The 19,911-nt window shown below is 44.2% G+C and overlaps 1 long non-coding RNA gene across 3 annotated transcripts; it reads left to right on the forward strand.

Annotated features, from left to right (window-relative positions):
* The first annotated feature begins 4,326 nt into the window (after positions 1 to 4,326).
* LOC141997077 (uncharacterized) lies at positions 4,327 to 14,195 on the forward strand. 3 transcript variants are annotated; one of them, XR_012641688.1, is made up of 4 exons: positions 4,327 to 4,562; positions 11,185 to 11,359; positions 13,401 to 13,488; positions 13,883 to 14,195. It is a non-coding gene; the product is annotated as an uncharacterized LOC141997077 (long non-coding RNA). The 3 variants fall into 3 exon arrangements; XR_012641689.1 differs by lacking the exon at positions 4,327 to 4,562 and having other exon boundaries at positions 9,717 to 11,359; positions 13,786 to 14,195; XR_012641687.1 differs by lacking the exon at positions 4,327 to 4,562 and having other exon boundaries at positions 9,717 to 11,359.
* The last annotated feature ends 5,716 nt before the right edge of the window (positions 14,196 to 19,911 follow it).

Here is a 19,911-nt window from a genome sequence, read left to right on the forward strand (position 1 = left end):
GGGAGACTATGCTTTGCAACTCTAGGGGCTCATAACAAACATTTATCACTTTGCCTTTCAGCGTTTGTGCTCTTTGAAACCCACGGACCATCACACATTGCTTTAATGAAATCATTTAAAATGTAGTTTATGCTCTTCCCCAGTTCTTTATCCATTCTATCCAGCCAGTGGTATTAGGCTACTTTTATGCAAATTCCATGAAGCCGATGAATCCTTCTGCTGGTACAAGTTGCTAAAGGCATTTGCACAAACCTCAGCTCTGTCAGAACTAAAGGCACAACGGACAGCTAAAGTTTCTCATGCTGTCAAACAGTAATTCTTTATTTGATGCCTATAACGATTTCTTTGTTTTAATAAATCTGTCTCTCTCATAACAATATAAAATATTCAATATCAATGTAAGAAAGGGAGAAAAATTATATACATACATATATATGTATTACAAATACACACAAATTATATATTGACAATATCTATTTTTACCTTCTTGCATTGGTGTTCAAAATGTATATTATATATGTGTGTGTGTGTTGCATTGTCCATATACATACCTGCAATTATATATCATTTCAAATAATTTGTTTCTAAAATCTTTTGTGACTATGCTTTGGCAATACTTATTAATCATGCATACTTTTTTATAAATATTTCTCTGACTATAGTATATAATTATGTTGACAATATCTGTCTATCTGTCTACTTCTCTTTCCATCTAGAGAGGGAAGTAGGATGGGGAAGTTAGCAACCATAATACATACATTATTATAGAAATTAAATTAAATATAGTGCCAGCCCTCTGTGTGCAGAACACACTAAGGAAATAAAAGGCACTTTGGCCTTTAATAACATTGGGATATGAATGGCCTGATAATGGCAATATGAATTATATTCACACACTCAGACACATGCAAAATGAAAAAGAATGAATTCTATTATAGAATGACTGTTGTCCTTCCTCTGTTCAGCAGCCTATCCCAACATGTCATAAAGGCTTTAAAACCAGATGGCATGTTTTGATGGAAATTGGAGCTTTGTATGTTTCCTGTGGAAGCAGGAATAGTTGATTAGCATATCGAAAAGCATTTCAAGCACTGTGGGTGAAATTCTGGCCTCACTGAAGTCAACAGAACTTTTGTCATTGACTTCTCTGGAATCAGGATTTCACTCCATAGGTTCTCTGTTTCCTGCTGTAAGTCTGCTGAAGTCAGTAGAAATGCACCAGAGATGAATTTGGTCCCATGGCCCAGTTCTGAATTCCTTCTATACTGAGCATTTCCATAGGCCTCAATGGGGATTTGAGGAATGCAGTGAATATAGGGTAGGTCCCAAGATAGAGAAACAAAAAGAAGTTTAGCATTAGGAGCATAAGAATGAAATCCGGTGTGTATAATGGGAAGAAATCCTGCTGAGTTCAGACTTGATGCATCAAGGTTCTTAAACATGCGCCGAGCTATAAACATTGACTTCAGTGGGACTACTCATATGCTTAAAATTAAGCATGTGCTGAAGTGAATTGCTGAATCAGAACCTTATTCAGGTCATCCTAAACAAGAGGCAATAAAATCTTTATAACATCTTTAAACCATCTCTTTATACATTAATTTGAATTCTGTACCTCTCACATATGATACATTATGCTGGAGCTAGTCACAACAGCATGGTTAAGGCTGCATGTTATGTGTATGTGTATTAATAACTTTTTCCTAATTTTTCTCTCCTTTTGGCTCTAATATGGGATGGGAGACACAAATTAACTGGTAACATGGCATCATGATTTCTTTCTTTCAAAAGTCTCCAGTGTTCCTGTATAAATAATGCACCACCAGCAGTGTTTGCACATCTCTTAGCTTGGCTAGAGTGTCATCTCACATTTTGTTCACTTCGGAAACACTTTATTTTCATAACGTTTTATTGGGTAATTTTTTGTTGAGAACTGGGAATTAGCTGCAATAATGAGAGCTGCATGCCTGATTTAATACCTAGGAATTAGCACTCTACATAGCATATTACTGCATGAGGCTTGGTTACTTATTGTTTCTCTTAAAGATAAACAGTATTACTGACTGCTATTACTTATGCAGTAAAAGAGAGGATGTCAGATATACAAGAGAAGAGACTACAGCAGGATAGAGGGAATAGAACTATGGGTTATAGTTAGGATTCACTATTATACTATCCAAGAGCTAGGTTTTGATAACAAATAATAATTAATAGTAGTATCATGCCGAAAGGCACCTCACAGACCATATAGTTAGATAAGTTCCCACTGCCCCCCATAAGTTTACTATCTACATATTGCAGTTCTAAAAATTATCCTGTAAATGAAAGAATCAATCATTTCTGATGCACAAAGATACAGGTAAGATCATAGAACTCTTTGGGCAAGCTTCATACCAGGTATAACGCCAATGACTTCATTGGAGATAAATTTGACTAATTGTCCATTATGGCTTAAATCAGGATTTGAACCTCCCTCTTCAGTGGGAAGAAGTGAGCGTATTATCACAAAGCAGTGGCCCTTTTTTTATATATAGAACAAATTGTCCCTTTAAAATACTGTACATCGGAAGAGGTAAGGCACTCATTGAGCCTGCACTCTTGCACTGGCATGTTCTCACACCAGAAGGGCAGGAACAGTTGGAACTCGTAGCAGAAGCACGAGAAACCCATTTCCACTACTCTTCCCTTCGACTCAAATTTCAGCTCAGTGTAGCAGCACATTTACACCCAAATACCATGCTTAGCAACAGGTCCCTGAACAGCATGTTGGGGGGATTACTTCCCTTCCAATGGAGGTGATCAGAGATTTGCAGAGATCTATTTTTCTTGATCCTGGAGTTTTCTCCAACCTCACAAATCATGATCTACTGTGTATAGAAATGGTGCTGTCTCAGTGTTTGAATATGCTTTTAATGAAGTGCAATGGAATGGAGAAATCTTGTTAATCCTGATCAGCAGGGGCTCTATCCAATGCTCACTGAAGTCATTAAACCCACTGACTTTAACAGGCATTGGACCAATAATTGAAAGGCCTAAATTTCCACTGTTAACCATCTTATCTTGTAGCTTTTAACATTTCTGTGAGTGGTTCAAAGGTGCTGCTTTATAACCACCATGCTATAGAAACCCCCTTCAAGAACTAGAAGCCCGTTTCATTTCTTGAAAGGTAAATAGAGCAACTAACTTGAAAACACCCACCAAGAGATCTTGCAAAAACTTTCCTCAGAAATGAATCTTTTTAATTCTTCTCCTGAGCACAACAAAAGGAGAAGTACTGCAGGCTTATTTCTCACTGCTTGCTGTCCATTTGCACTGACCATTTCCTCATTCCCTCTCGAATGAAGCCAAAGGGGTATTGGAGCTACTGCCTTTCACTCCAGCTACTCAGTGCTGTTTCCTCCGTTGACTTGGCTGCCAGCTGAAGACACAAATCATAGAATCATAGAATCATAGAATATCAGGGTTGGAAGGGACCTCAGGAGGTCATCTAGTCCAACCCCCTGCTCAAAGCAGGACCAATCCCCAACTACATCATCCCAGCCAGGGCTTTGTCAAGCCTGACCTTAAAAACTTCTAAGGAAGGAGATTCTACCACCTCCCTAGGTAACGCATTCCAGTGTTTCACCACTCTCCTAGTGAAAAAGTTTTTCCTAATATCCAACCTAAACCTCCCCCACTGCAACTTAAGACCATTACTCCTTGTCCTGTCCTCTTCTACCACTGAGAATAGTCTAGAACCATCCTCTCTGGAACCACCTCTCAGGTAGTTGAAAGCAGCTATCAAATCCCCCCTCATTCTTCTCTTCTGCAGACTAAACAATCCTAATTCCCTCAGCCTCTCCTCATAAGTCATGTGTTCCAGACCCCTAATCATTTTTGTTGCCCTTCGCTGGACTCTCTCCAAGTTATCCACATCCTTCTTGTAGTGTGGGGCCCAAAACTGGACACAGTACTCCAGATGAGGCCTCACCAATGTCGAATAGAGGGGAACGATCACGTCCCTCGATCTGCTCGCTATGCCCCTACTTATACATCCCAAAATGACATTGGCCTTCTTGGCAACAAGGGCACACTGCTGACTCATATCCAGCTTCTCGTCCACTGTAACCCCTAGGTCCTTTTCCGCAGAACTGCTGCCTAGCCATTCGGTCCCTAGTCTGTAGCTGTGCATTGGGTTCTTCCGTCCTAAGTGCAGGACCCTGCACTTATCCTTATTGAACCTCATCAGATTTCTTTTGGCCCAATCCTCCAATTTGTCCAGGTCCCTCTGTATCCTATGCCTGCCCTCCAGCATATCTACCACTCCTCCCAGTTTAGTATCATCCGCAGATTTGCTGAGAGTGCAATCCACACCATCCTCCAGATCATTTATGAAGATATTGAACAAAACCGGCCCCAGGACTGACCCCTGGGGCACTCCACTTGACACCGGCTGCCAACTAGACAGGGAAGCCTGGCTGTTTAAAAATAGCCAGAGCTTCGCGAACCAGCTGAGCGGCGGCGAACCAGCTGAGCAGCGGGGAACAGCAGAGCAGCACACAGCAGGAGTTTGCCTGGGATTGGTGAGTATCCGAGTGCGTGTTTGCTGAGTAAGTATCCGAGTGTGTGTTTGCTGGGAGGGCAGTGTGAGAGCCTGAGCGAGTGCCTGATTGGCTGGTAGCCTGCAGGGGGTGGGCATTGGGGCTGTCTGTTTGTTTGTTTCAGGGACCCCTGGCTTTTAGGGGGAAACAATAACTAAATCATTTTACTGGGACTTGTTTTGAAAGAAGAACTTTTACAGCAAATAGGGCTGGCTCTTAAACCCATTAATTCATACTTTCATAATACACACTGCTTGGGGTTAAGAGCATCTCTTTTCTGGGAAGAAAACTTCCCAGTAAGAACCAGGAACAGCAGGGAATTAAGTAGCACCGGTTTCTGATTTCTGATGCAGGCTCCAAAGGCTCGGGTTTTATCGTATGCTCTTTGGGGCACTGCCTGTGTGTAAAAGCTTTTTAAATACAAAAGTATTTAGATGCCTTAAAATTCAGACAGGCACCTGGTGGGATTTTCAGACGCCCCAAAGCAGGTTACGCACGTAACTCTCATTGATGGCAATGGTCCCTAGTGCAGTTTTAGACACCATGTTAAATAATTAAATAATAACAACAGTAATTAGTATTCTGCTGCAGATCCTGGCTGTCTGATTTGCCCATTGTTTTTTTCGGGATGGCATTGGTCAGAGCTTCCCTCAGACCCACTGCTTGCAACATAAGTACTGTAACTGGTTGGCTGGCTATGAAAATGGAAGGAGGAATAATTTACTACTCATGCCCCCTGTTCATCCAGGAACAGTGTTAAATGCAGCATGCATCTCAAAAGATTCAGTAGCGGTCAGAGAGCTGAAACCTCATGCTGGTTTCAGATCTATCATCTATCTGGGGGCCTGTCTGCATGGCCCCACAGTTTGGGCTATGGCAGTGTAAACAGCAGCACACGCTAGCTGAAACAGGACACATTAATGTAAACTAGGTGCCTTTTAGTTTGTGCTCGCAGGGCCTACATGGAGCAGTTACAGAGCATCACGCTAGTGCGTGTTGCAATTTACACACCCGTAATCTGAACTGCGGGGCTGTGCAGACATATGCCCTAGGTTTCATCAAGGTTTTACAAGGGTCACTGTGATGGGTTATGTAGGCCCCACCCGGCAGTGGACACTAAAGAGTTAATGAAGAGAGCAATCCCTCACTGCAGCTAAATGGCTGGTTAGAGGCAGCTGGGATAAAAAGCTGCAACCCAGCCAGAGCAGAGTGGGCACTGGAAAGGCTGAGAGCCGCTGAGGAGCTCCACAGCACCGGATAGGAAAAAGCCAGCCAGCGAGGCCAGTTTCCTGGCAGAAGGATTCAGGGAAAGTTGCCAGATAGCAGATACTTGCAGAAGCCATAGGTCAGAAGCAGCCCTGGGAGGGAGGCAGCAGGAGACCTAAGCACACCCTCCTTGACTGCCTATAGAGCCCCTGGGCTGGGACCCAGAGGGGAGGGCAGGCCTCCGTCCCCCACACTGAAGGAGGGCAAAGACTGCCAAAGCCCCAGATTGGGGCTGTTTGTCCTAACTCCGGCTATTGAACTTTATTTCTGGCCCTGTTTTGACTTCCTTTTGTCCCTTCCCTGATGAAGAAGGGACAGGGAGATGACCCCGGGAACAGCGAATGGAGGCCCATCACAGGGCCACTAGGACCTTGGGGTGAGACCCTTTACTGCCCCAAAAGGGCTGACTCAAACAACCCAGCCAGAGGGCTGGAGCCTTAAAGAGACTCCAAGTTCTATAGGCCACCTTGTCCCAAGCAAAGGGAAACTGGGGTAAGACTATTAAATGCTCAGCCACAAGGAGGTGCATTGAAGGGTCAAAAGCCCGACTAGGGTCACCCATCATTGTGGTATCTGAGTACCCTGCTCTCTGGAAAACAAACTAAGGGCCAGGTTCTCAGCTGGTATAAATCGGTGTCACTCAGCTGAAGTCAATGAAGCTATGACGATTTACAGCATCAGAGAGTCTGTCCCTGACAGTGCCCACAGTAATAATGGACAGATGAGATGCAAACTCAACATTTTTCATCCGATTTCAAGTACATCACATTGTGTGGCCCTCCTTGGGTACCAGTAGGGGGGAGAGAGGTTTCCCCTTCCACGTTCTCCGCCCCTCAAACCCAGGTGGGGCAGTGATTGCTTCTGCTTCTCCAGCCTCCACCAAACACCAAATTGCCCTGGTCTGTTCATTCCCTCTGGGGCACCTGGCATTGGCCACTGTCAGAAGATAGGATACTGGGCTAGACGGACCTTTGGTCTGACCCAGTATAGCCGCTCTTATGTTCCTAACAACAAGGAGGGCAACAGACTAAAGGGGGAAACACCCCTTCTTATCTCCTAGGAACCTCCTGACTCCCACTCACCTGGAATGTGTCCATGCGTCTGGAGAGTCGAGGTGATGGGGGAAGAGGTCAGAGCGTGAGCCAGAAGCTACTGGAGTGCACAGCACCACCGAGTTACTGCAGCGGTACCTCCTGACGTGTGTCGTCCTGTCAAGACTTGTATCCTGGTGACTCATTGTTTTGGTGAAGACATTGCGACGGGGTGTCAGGAAGTCCCGCTGCAAGTGTTCTGTGGCTCTCTGCTCTGGAGATTCAGTGAGGAAACCGCTCTCAAGGCTGATGGCCCTTAGAGACTATTATTGGGAGCTCTCTTCGGAACCCAGACCATTCTCATTAGTGCTGGTTGACATATTCTTTGAAGATGCCTGTTTGCTGGTAATCAATCAGAGCTTTGTAAAAGGACTTTTTATGTGCAAGTATTTGCCAAAGAATGTGTATGAGCAACTTTCAGCCTATAGGGTGTTAGAGACAGTGTCTCTTTGCCGTTTGTTATTCCAGGGGCGGGCTTAGTCACCTAAGGCACACGGTATTGTTTCTATTCCCAGATTTGATGACTGAAACTAGAGGGAAAGGAGTGACAGAGAGAGAATAACAAATAATGAATGTTCTTGTTTGCAGACAAATACAGGTGTTTTTGTATAAAACCGAATCATTCGCTAGACAGCCTGTGAAGGAAAGCCTGTGCTCAGAAATGCTCGTGAACAGCAAAGAAGAGATCTAGACATGGCCAGGCTGAACCAACCATTCAGAATTGGAACACAATGTTCATGTGCATGATTTTTGCAGTATTTGAGCAGCTCTAATTCTCATAGGGTCTGATCCAAAGCTTAGTGAAGTCAATGGGCCTCTCTCTCTCTCTCTCTCTCCACTCTGCCTGTCTTAGGTATTTCCTAAGCCTTAGCTCCACGTATTTACGTTCTTTGCACACAGCCAATCAAGCCTAGAACAATGTCTGAGTTCTGGAAACTCTGCATGAGGTTTTGAAAAACACTCATCACATTGGGTTGAACGTTGACTTCAGTGTGAGCCCAGTTAGTCCATTGATTTCAGTGGGAGCAAGTTTAGGCTAACAGGGAGCACTTTTTGGAAATCCCACCCTCTGTAGTCAGTATTTTACTTCTTCAGCTACTCGAACTTGCCTGAGTTTGATTCCCGCAACGGTAAAGGCAATTCAGAGACAGAGAAGCCACCCACTCCTCCCCCTGCAAAAACCCAGAGGCGCTTGCCTTATAAATGCAGATGAGTACTCCATGACAAATGGCCTGCCAAGCAGGATTAGATGTACATCATGCTGATTTTGGGGGGGAAAAAGCCATTAATTCTGTTTAGAAAAAGTCATCCCGTGGAGGAGCTTCCAGGTACAAGGAGATTATCCCGACGTTTCCTATTAAAATTCAATGCCTAACAGTGACAGCTCCCAAGAATTAGCTAGAGAATAACTTATGCTTCACTGTATTGCTTAGTCCTGAGGGTGTGCATGCCAGAAACTTTTAAAGGAACAAATAAAGGAAAGTTCAGCCCTCGACACATGCCCTGTTTGAATCTAGGTTGCCTGATTATTAAAAATAAGAAACAGCCCTAGGCTAAGCATGATGTCAGTAGGGAGTGGGAGATCACTATTAGCTCTTCAGCTTCCTACCTCTTTTATGAATAATTACACTGAGAACTTGATTAGGCTAGAATGGCCAGTTGAAATATACCCGGGGACTGAAAATGGGTTATCTTTCTCCATGCTGAAAACTGGAAGGAAAGAAAGAATTTATGAAGCCCTTGAACTCCCAGTCACCCCACGATAGGCACATACAGGGTCTGGTCCTGCATCATTGAAATCCATAAAAAGAACAGGAGTACTTGTGCACCTTAGAGACTAACAAATTTATTAGAGCATAAGCTTTCGTGGGCTACATCTTCATCACATGCATAGAATGGAACATATAGTAAGAAGTTATATATATATACATACAGAGAAGGTGGAAGTTGCCATAAAACTGTAAGAGGCTAATTAATTAAGATGCGCTACTGTCAGCAGGAGAAAAAAACTTTTGTAGTGATAATCAAGACGGCCCATTTAGACAGTTGACAAGAAGATGTGAGGATACTTAACTTCGGGAAATAGATTCAATATGTGTAATGACCCAGCCACTCCCAAGTTAATGGTATCTAGTTTGCATAGTAATTCAAGCTCAGCAGTTTCTCATTGGAGTCTGGTTTTGAAGCTTTTCTGATGCAAAATTGCCACCCTTAAATCTTTTACTGAGTGGCCAGAGAGGTAGAAGTGTTCTCCTACCCGTTTTTGAATGTTCTGATTCCTGATGTCTGATTTGTGTCCATTTATTCTTTTGCGTAGAGACTGTCCAGTTTGGCCAATGTACATGGCAGAGGGGCATTGCTGGCACATGATGGCATATATCACATTGGTAGATGTGCAGGTGAGCGAGCCTCTGATAGTGTGGCTGATGTGATTAGGCCCGAGGATGGTGTCCCCTGAACAGATATGTGGACACAGTTGGCAACGGGCTTTGTTGCAAGGATAGGTTCCTGGATTAGTGGTTCTGTTGTGTGGTGTGTGGTTGCGGGAGAGTATTTGCTTCAGGTTGGGGGGCTGTCTGTAAGCAAGGACTGGCCTGTCTCCCAAGATCTGTGAGAGTGAGGGATCGTCCTTCAGGATAGGTTGTAGATCCTTGATGATGCGCTCGAGAGGTTTTAGTTGGGGGCTGAAGGTGGCAGCTGGTGGCATTCTGTTATTTTCTTTGTTGGGCCTGTCCTGTAGTAGGTGACTTCTGGGTACTCTTCTGGCTCTGTCAATCTGTTTCTTCACTTCAGCAGGTGGGTACTGTAGTTTTAAGAATGCTTGATAGAGATCTTGTAGGTGTTTGTCTCTGTCTGAGGGGTTGGAGCAAATGCGGTTGTATCGTAGAGCTTGGCTGTAGACAATGGATCGTGTGGTGTGTCCTGGATGGAAGCTGGAGGCATGTCGGTAAGTAAAGCGGTCAGTAGGTTTCCGGTATAGGGTGGTGTTTATGTGACCATCGCTTATTAGAACAGTAGTGTCCAGGAAATGGACCGCTTGTGTGGATTGGTCTAGGTTGAGGTTGATGGTGGGATGGAAATTATTGAAATCATGGTGGAATTCCTCAAGGGCTTCTTTTCCATGGGTCCGGATGATGAAGATGTCATCAATGTAGCACAAGTAGAGTAGGGGCATTAGGGGACGAGAGCTGAGGAAGCGTTGTTCTAAGTCAGCCATAAAAATGTTGGCATACTGTGGGGCCATGTGGGTACCCATAGCAGTGCCGCTGACTTGAAGGTATACATTGTCCCCAAATGTGAAATAGTTATGGGTGAGGACAAAGTCACAAAGTTCAGCCACCAAGTTTGCCTTGACGTTATCGGGAATACTGTTCCTGATGGCTTGTAGTCTATCTTTGTGTGGAATGTTGGTGTAGAGGGCTTCTACATTCATAGTGGCCAGGATGGTGTTTTCTGGAAGATCACCGATGGATTGTAGTTTCCTCAGGAAGTCAGTGGTGTCTCGAAGATAGCTGGGAGTGCTGGTAGCGTAGGGCCTGAGGAGAGAGCCCACATAGCCAGACAATCCTGCTGTCAGGGTGCCAATGCCTGAGATGATGGGGCATCCAGGATTTCCAGGTTTATGGATCTTGGGTAGCAAATAGAATACCCCTGATCGGGGTTCTAGGCATGTGTCTGCACAGATCTGTTCCTGTGCTTTTTCAGTGAGTTTTGTGATTATTTCCATGTGAGTTTTGCTGATTATCATCAGTCAGTGCACACTCAGGCCTGCAGAACCTCCAAACAATCAGGAGACCCTGCTGAGATTGTTTTTCATTTCATGGATTTTCCACTTGGAAAATATATTGTCAGAAAAATACAATCTTGATCTTTCCAGATGGCAAAATAAAAGAGCCCCTGTGACATTTCAGCATCAGTCACTCATTTTAAAATCCTCTGGTGATTAAAAAAATGCCAGTGGGCCAAGTTTGTGGGGTGCGGTTACAGGGGTGTGAATGGCACGAGCTGGGCCCAGTGGACCTTCCTACATTTGCATTTTATCTTCTCCAAATAATCCTGCTGTTCATCCAGTTGAAAACAGAGGTCGTGGCTTTTTTCTGCTTTGCAGTTCTCCTGATTTAGTGACACATACCAAAAAAAAAAAAAAAAAATCAGGGAAGTTTCTGCTTCTCTCCCCCCCCCCGCACCCCGAATGTTCCTTGTCTTGTTGTAATGTGTGATAACGTGTCATGATCTTTCCCCCATAGGCTATCGCTGCTGAAAATTGCTCTGGTGCTTTGAGGCTGCCACCCGCTGGACACATTAGCAGCTTTCTGTACGCCAGAGAAATAAGCGCCATCTTGAAATCTTTATTCTAGGCTGAAGCCTTTATCTGATTATGGCACCTAGTTCTGAGCAGCAGGCACTGTCTCACCTCACAAGGTACAGTGACAATGGGACAGGGCAAGGGTTTGCTTTGCTGTTGTCCAATGTACGGTATTCAGTTTCGGAAAACGCCTCATCCATTAGGAAGATCGCACCATCCCAGCTTAAACAAGTCATAGCCAGTTGGAGAAGGAGCTGTAGGGTTTTTTTTTCTGTTTTTTTTTTTTTTTTAAGTCTCTGGATCATTTTTAGAGCCAGAAATGAAACCATAGCCACTACTAAAGCTGCAAACGTACATGCTTACTCCACTGTTTGAGTGATTGCAATCCAAAGAACTACAGAATCCACACCAGTGTTTGAATAGCAGTTCTCATGGGCTGGGACAGCACAGCGGACAGCATAGGAAATGGACAGTTTCATCAGAGTAATTTGTTTACATGTTGTGTTCCCCGCGCCTGCATCTGTTTGTGTCCTTAATAATTATTATACAGTCCCTAGCGTGTATATAGCGATTTTCATCATTAGATCTCAAAGCTAATGGAGATTGTGAGTAGAGCTGGGTGAATTTTTCAACCAAAACTTTTTTCTGTGAAAAAGAAAGATTCAGCAATGCTCAAAGATTTTGTAAATTTGTGTCAATTTCACCAGACTGTTTCCGTCAACCTGCCCAAAACACAGTTCCAAAAAACCCCCCAAAGTTTTATTTTGACATTTTCTGAATGAAACACTTGGATTTTTTCAATTTGAAATGACTTTAATTTTGAAATTTCCTTTAATTTTTTAAGTAAAAGAGAAAAAGCTTGACATTGAAATGAGATGTTACAGGTAGCAAGATGATAGAGGGGAGGGATAGCTCAGTGGTTTGAGCATTGGCCTGCTAAACCCAGGGTTGTGAGCTCAATCCTTGAGGGGGCCTTTTAGGGATCTGGGGCAAAAATAAGGGACAGTACTTGGTCCTGCTGTGAAGGGAGGGGACTGGACTCGATGACCCTTCAAGGTCTCTTTCAGTTCTATGAGATAGGTATATCTCCATATTATTATATATATACATTCGATCCAAAACAAAGCGGTTCTTGACTTTTCAATTCACCAAACAGATTTTAAAAATTCCTTTTCTGTTTTACCCAAAATAATTTTGAAAAATCAGACTTGCCAGTGAACCAAAAAATCCATTATTCACCCAGTTCTAAGGGTCAGGGATTGTCTTTATCTTTGTACAGAATCCAGCACAATGGTGCCTCTTTCCTCACAGCAGGCTCCTGACTGGAGTATTATTAAATAGTAATAGAAGCAGTAAAGCAATTTCTGCTATGGGATCTTAATAACCTAAAGGGTTAAGGGCTGTGAAGCCAGACCTGATGTCATTTGGCATCGCTCTGTTTAATTCAATAGAGCTATGGCGATTAAAGCTTGTGTCCCTGTGTGTGCCTTGCTTTACCTCTAGCATGTGCGGTCCCAGGGGAATGTACCATCTGCTGTGTACTGTCTGGTAAAAATACCCAGGAATATTTAGCTATTTGTTAATTGAAATCCACCCTGTGTTCTCAGGAAGCAGCTATGTTGGAAGGGAAGACTACTCCTTTAAGGCCACATTCTGCCTAAATTTTGACAAATAGTGCAATGGGAGTGAGATGCCTAAATACCTTGGAAGCCCTGGATCAAAGACTGTATGGTCTAAAGTCAGGGAACACCAGCCCTTGGGGGATCCTTTCTAAACTATATCAAGTCCCCGTGAAAAATGGATGGATCAGTTCCGGTTAGCAAAAACCTGTTATAATTTGCTGAAAGCAAATGACCTTTTTAACTGTTAAAAGAAAAGGAGTACTTGTGGCACCTTAGAGACTAACAAATTTATTTGCGCATAAGCTTTTGTGAGCTACAGTTCACTTCATCGGATGGCACCTTAGAGACTAACAAATTTATTTGAGCATAAGCTTTCGTGAGTTACAGCTCACTTCATCGGATGCACGAAAGCTTATGCTCAAATAAATTTGTTAGTCTCTAAGGTGCCACAAGTACTCCTTTTCTTTTTGCAAATACAGACTAACACGGCTGCTACTCTGAAACCTCTTTTTAACTGTTGTAAATACTAACTCAGGATGACTGATCTCAGCTGTGACATGCACCACCTCAGCGGACAAGAGGGACCAAGTGATTTGGAAATGATTGACTTTCTTCATCTTTTTGTAAGTGTATGCATGGGGGGAGAATGTTATCAGAACTGAGAAATCTACCCTTTGTATATTATTGATTCATAATTGTGACAGTCTGTACCATTATGTTCACCACTTTTACAAGACTATGATAAATTTTGTACAAAGTATGCCTTGTGAGGTATCATTTGAAAAGTCATAATCTGCTGAATATCATTATCCTGAAATATGCATAGCAACAGTATATGTGAAGTTATAAGATTCTACTGTATGATGGTTACTGAAATATGCTGTAATTCTGGGTAACACTCACAAAACAGTTTTTCACAGATAAAGACCCTCTGGCTCCAGCCAGGTGTTAAAGGGCTATCACCTGCTTAAGCAGCCATTCTCAAGAGGTAAACAAGAAATTTACATTTTATCACAGAGATGGTTCAAACCTCCCGTCCACAAGAGACTGCTTGTCATCAGCATCCCAGCTGGGGATAATCGAAGAAGGGAGAGGGGTATAAGAATAAGAGACAGTCGTCTCTAACTCACCTCTCCTCCTCCCATCTCTCTTCTCATGACATCAGTGAATGCCTGAAAGACACTGAACTAAGCGGGAAGGGCCCCAAGCTGAAAGCGGATGCAGCCGGTGAAATTTACTGCAGTGTCTGGTGAGGAAAACCTTCTGTTATTGTTAAGTTAGCCATTAGCTTGCGATTATTTTCTTTTGTAACCAATGCTGACTTTTATGCATCGTCACTTGTACTCACGTAAAATCTACCTTTCTGTTGTTAATAAATGTATTGTATTGTTTTATCTTAACCGATGAATTCGAGTGTGTGGGAAACTCCATCAGTGATAAGAAGGCTGGTGCAATATCGTTTTCCCTTGATGAAATGACGGACTTTCTGTGAGCTTGCACTGTTCAGGAGGGTGCTGAGCAGTACCAGACACACATTTCTGGGGAACAAGGCTGGGACTAGGGATTTGCTAGTGTTGTGCTGTATGTAATTCACGAGTGGCTGGCCATAGCATTCATGTATTCAGCTGGGAGTGACTTCGCATACTGAAGGCCGTGTGAGTAGGCCAGGAGTGGCAGTTCTGACAGCAAAGCAGTATAAAAGGCACCCCAGGCTACCAAACTAAGGGGACAGAGCTGTTCAACGGTCCAGATAGTACCCTGGGTAATGTCACAATATTATACACCCCCCCACCCCCATTTTCCTCAGCATTGAAACTGAGTTTTCAGAGTAGACTTCCTTCCTGAGTACTCTGAACTTGTGTCCTGAAGCACGAGAGTAGATGACCAGTATCTTCGCTTCTGTAATGACATTCTGGTGCTCAGATATGACAGTGATTGGGACCACAGAGGTACCAAAATAAAGGTAATATTGCTCATAAAGTTAATGAGCCCATTTATAACACCAGCCATGTTGTTTGAATTTACCATGCTCCAGGTGACAACTGTGGGTGGGTGGGGAATAGAAATGGAGTGAAATGCAGGGATGAGAAGGTCATGTGTCTTGTTGGCCCGTAAATAACTTGCAATTCACCATCACTGAAATAAAAACAAGTGCTTGTTAAGCTAGAAAATAACACACGGAAACACCTCCACACTCATTGACTGTGACACTGCACAGGCACTTGAGAGTGAGAAGGATACACAAACACATGAAGGGGTTGTGATGACATCAAGGTAACTATGAGAGCCTGGCTCAAGTGTTTTGTGTTGCTCTCAGAATCTGGAGAGGTCTGGGTTTTTGTGGTGGTGGTGTTTTATTTCTCCCTGAGTCAGAAAAAAACAAATTGTTAGGGGAAATCATAAAGGGATAAGACTATGCCCCCACACACCTCAAGTTAAAATCTGCAAGCCTTGATGATGCCTTGAGAATCAAACACAGCATGTATTTGGCTAGCACAAAATTTTAAAAAGCCTGGTGGCAAGTAAAGCAAAAGTGAAAAAGACTCTCTTCAATGCACACCATTATCTGTGTGTGTGTCACAGAACAAGGCTCTGCTTCCACCTTGACAGCCTGCAAAGGGGACATATTTTGTATGCTGGGGAGATAACACCAATACTTGCCTGGCAGTGGTGTGGATCCATTCACTGGGGACAATGGGCAGCTTTTTTCTAAATGCCTCTTCCATATGCATGTGAAAACAGCAAGTCGTATTAACTCCCCCGCACCCCATCCTCTCGTGCCATGCTTGAAGCCTGAGCATGTTTATGTAAATGTGATAGTAGGGAATTCTTTCTTGGAATCATTTATTTCACCTAGATCACGTCAAGTGGACTTTGAACTAAGATTAAGGGGACATGCAGCACATTGGAGTTTGGCTCTGACTAATTGGAGTTCTACAGAACATTTACCCCACATGACACAACAAAAGGAATCAGAGGCAAAAGTCATTTGACCAAGTTTATGCTTCAGCAACAGCGTGCTGGAGATGAAGTGCTTTGAATGCAGGCAGAAGGGATTCCCATGTTATGGAAACCAGACAATGTAGTGAAAACTGCCCCTTGGGCTGCAGTGTGGAGCTTTCTTCTTCGAGTTAAGACCATGTGGTGAAACTGCTGTTTAGCAGGATCTCCTAGAGGAGGCAGGCACACAAGGGATTTTTCTTTTTTGTGTAGCCATTTTGGAAGAGATGCATTTAAAGGAAAGGATATGGAGCCATTTCTTCTTGCCTTGGCATTGAGGAAATGAAAATGGCCTCTTTCCTCTCTCTGGGTTAAACATACCATGTTTAGTGGGGTTTTGCACAGTTTCGGGGAGCATTTGCAAGATAAAATATGTGAGATCTTACATGTGGGTTAAGCGTGGCACTGTAACAGGAGTGGTACTGTCCTTTCAGGGCAGCAGGGACTAGCGGTCAGCCAACCCCAGGACTCTTTTAGGTTCCAGGAGTTTGGGGTGCATGAGGACCTAGGGAATTGCAGAGGCAGTTATTGGGAGAGAAGAAATGATGTCAGGGGATTAGTTAATGTTTGGGAAAAAAAACTGTTTAAGGAGGGCCAAGGATCAGGAACTTTGTAACATAGGGTGGGGCAAGGCTCCCCTCTCCCTGACCCAACCGGGATGAGCTCTGGGAAGGATGGCAGCTGATACGTTACCAGTGCCTCCTCCCTCATAGCAAGAGGGACACTACCCAGAGGAGGATGCTCACCTGCTGAGCTCTCCCAGTCATAGGCTGGAAGGACTGAATTATTTGCATGATTGCAGAAGGAGGGCAGTGGGACTTCTGATTTTGGAGAAGAAGCCTGCCTGGTTTCTAGCATACACGCCCCAGAATGGGGGCTGGGAACTCTTGAATATAAGGAGAGTAATCTCACCTGAATTATTACACAGGCCCAGGGGGAGACGGTGAGACTCCTGTATTTAGGAGAGGGGGCCCTTCTGAATTGGCCCCCAGGCTCCCAGAGGAAGGGTAGATTTGAGATGCAATAGAGTTAATATAGAAACCCCACAAGGCTCTGGTGTCAGAGTAAATCATGGGAAGACCCAAGAGAGAAAGGAAAGGAGAAGGCAGTGAGCTTGCTGGGCTGGCCCACGCCAGCAGGAGTGGGCTGGGGACAGCATTTGCCACAAGCACCCTCATAAAGGACTTGCACTGGGAGAGATGGTTTAAAGCAGCAACTTTATCCCAGATCTTGTGGCCCAAAAAAGCATGATAGGCCTTGAATACACTGGAATTGGTCCACAGTGGAGGGGGATGTGGGTAGCCCACGTGAGGTTCTGCACCCCACATGCACCATGCAGCTATGCTGCAGGAGGCTCTCTGAAGGGGCGCACGGGCATGGGGCAGGATAGGAGATTCACGATGATGCAGGAGGATCCACTGGACAAATCCTCTGGGGTGGAGGCACATAGCAGCTGTGGAGGCTATTGCAACTGCAAGGCTAACAGTAGTAGCTACAAAATGACTCTATGGACCTCAGTGGGCCCCCATCTTCTCCAGCAGGGGTTCTCATCCTTTTTCTTTCTGAGGCCCCCCCAACATGCTATAAAAACTTCACGGCCCAGCTGTGCCACAGCTACTGGTTTTCTGCATTTAAAAGCCAGGGCCAGCATTAGATGGTAGCACACAGGGCAATTCCCTGGGGCTCCATGCCACATTGGCCCCTGCAGAGCTAAGTTGCTCAGGCTTTGTCTTCAGCCCTGGGTTGTGGGGCTCAGGGCCCCAGGTTTCAGCACCATGCAATGGGGCTTCAGCTTTGTGCCCTGGGCCCCAGCGAGTCTAATGCTGCCCCTGGGGCCCCCTGAAACCTGCTCACAGTCCCCCAGGGAGCCCCAGATCCCTGGTTGAGAACCCCTGTTCTACAGTCCTCAGAGTCCATTTAGTTGGGCTGAATGCATGCAGGATAGGTTGGCCCTGAGAGACGAGACCCTGAGACTGAAAGCAACGCTACTCACAAGAGGGTCTGGAATGCAATCTGCTGGTGAAATTTCTAGATAATGGGGAGTTTCACAAAAGTATGGAAGCTGCAGACCAAGGTGAGCAAGTGATAGTGCAAACTATAGAAAAACATACAGGGAATGAGGTGAGGTACATGGGAAATTTTTGAATGTTTAGGGCAGACAGTTTTGGGTGGGTTGAGGTGCTTGAAGGGGAATGTCCCTGACTTACTCTTCTCCTACAAGTGAATCACCTTGAAGGAAGCTGCCTTGCAAAATGGAAACATTGTCTGCACTGTTCAAGCTGCCCGTCGGAGGCCTCGTTTCACTAGTTCTGATGTTGATCTGGCTGTAGTGCCCAGAAAACCATGGCATTAATTGCAGCAACAAATCATGGCTTATTCTGGCTCCAAGGGAAAACATGATCAAAGCTGGTTGGTGAGACACAGATAAGTATAGAGGGACCTGAATCAGAGCATTTGGATCTGGGTCAGAATTTCTAAACAAAACCCACCTTCCATCCACCAGCAACATTCAGAAATGTTCCAATCCTGATGCAAAAGCCACTGAAGTCCATAGAAATATATCCTTCGATTTTAATGGCCTGTTTTAGAAAAAGGCAAATTTCAGAGTGTTTGGACCCCAGGTTTTGATCTGAGGTTATCTCTGCTGATCACGGACACTTCACTTGTGTTTCCATGTCAATACATGGTACTGTAAATTGTACTCTATAGCTGTATGGATTCTACGTACACAGTACTCTAGGTTACCTGTTGTCCATTATCTTTTGCAAGAATCTTGTGTCCCGTTTTGTTCAGCAACACCTATTTTAAAATGCAGTCATTGTTTCTGAGGGTTCAGCTTCTCTTACTGAGTTCCGAGAACTTTCGTGAGACGTTCCAGCCATGTTTTACGGAAGTATATTTTGGAGAGCACTTGCCACCAGCTCTTTCATATAGGCTGTTCTATAGGTTACATATTATTAAGTAGCTATAGGAAAAGGTGGATCGTTGTCATACATATCAAGGGAATTTCAAGATGAAGAAGGGCATTTATCTATTTCAGGGACATATTGTGAATCAACCTTGAGAGCTAATTGACCAGCTAACAGGTTGCTGGACAGGAAATGAATGAAAAGATATTCCTGTGTAATATGATAAGGAAGGCATAGAACTATAACTTTCTTAAATATGATTAGAAACCCCTTCGTGATGCAGACTGTGGTGGAGATTCAATGACAGAGAAGAACCGAATGCCCCGGGAATTAATTGATGCAAGTGGGACACTGTCAGGAACCATTTAAGTCTTACTCAAGAATCAAGGTAATAAAGCTAATAAAATGCCACTTATATATTGGAGCAACATAAAGGAGGAATAGGCTTGCTATCATATGGTAAGTGAAACCACTTAAAATCAAAATCAAAATGTATTACTCCAGGTCAGCTGACTTTGAAAGAGAAGCAATGTGAGTAGAGGAGCAGCATTTATCTCAATGCAAAGTAACGAGGTTTCCCTGAGAAACTAAAGCTTAAGAAACTCATTTTTCTTTTCCTACAGGCTAAAAACAAAACTTCTACTCCTACACTCATAATTCCCAAATCACCCTTTCTGCCTTCCTGTCTCCCTTCCTGTCCAGTCTTGCATTTTCTAGCAAAGCCGACCACTTCATATGAGCAAACCAAACCTGCTGCTTTGGGGTCAGATCTTCATTTGCCTTTCTGTGCTGCTGAGGTGAAGGTGGGGGCAAAGGTGACTTTAATTGACCTTTGTGTGCCCTGAATGCTAGGTCAGCCAGGGTTCAGTTCGGTCCCCAGAGTAACTTGGAGCAGCCTCAGAGCTGCTCTAAATTATGCCTGGCTGCAACAGCCTCCATTCTGAAGCCAGGGATTGCTGGAACACAGCCATGAGTGGCAACATGCCCTAACCCTCCACTGCATCCCTAATAACATGGCCGGACAGGAATGAGGGGACACAGAATGGGCCTCATTGGCTCTATGCCACCTGAGGACTCATCTGCAATAGGGGAATCACCATTTAACCAGTTTAGCTGACATGAAGGCAGATTTTCTGG

The sequence above is a fragment of the Natator depressus genome, chromosome 13 (assembly GCF_965152275.1).
Source record: "Natator depressus isolate rNatDep1 chromosome 13, rNatDep2.hap1, whole genome shotgun sequence".
NCBI classification, from domain to species: domain Eukaryota; kingdom Metazoa; phylum Chordata; order Testudines; family Cheloniidae; genus Natator; species Natator depressus.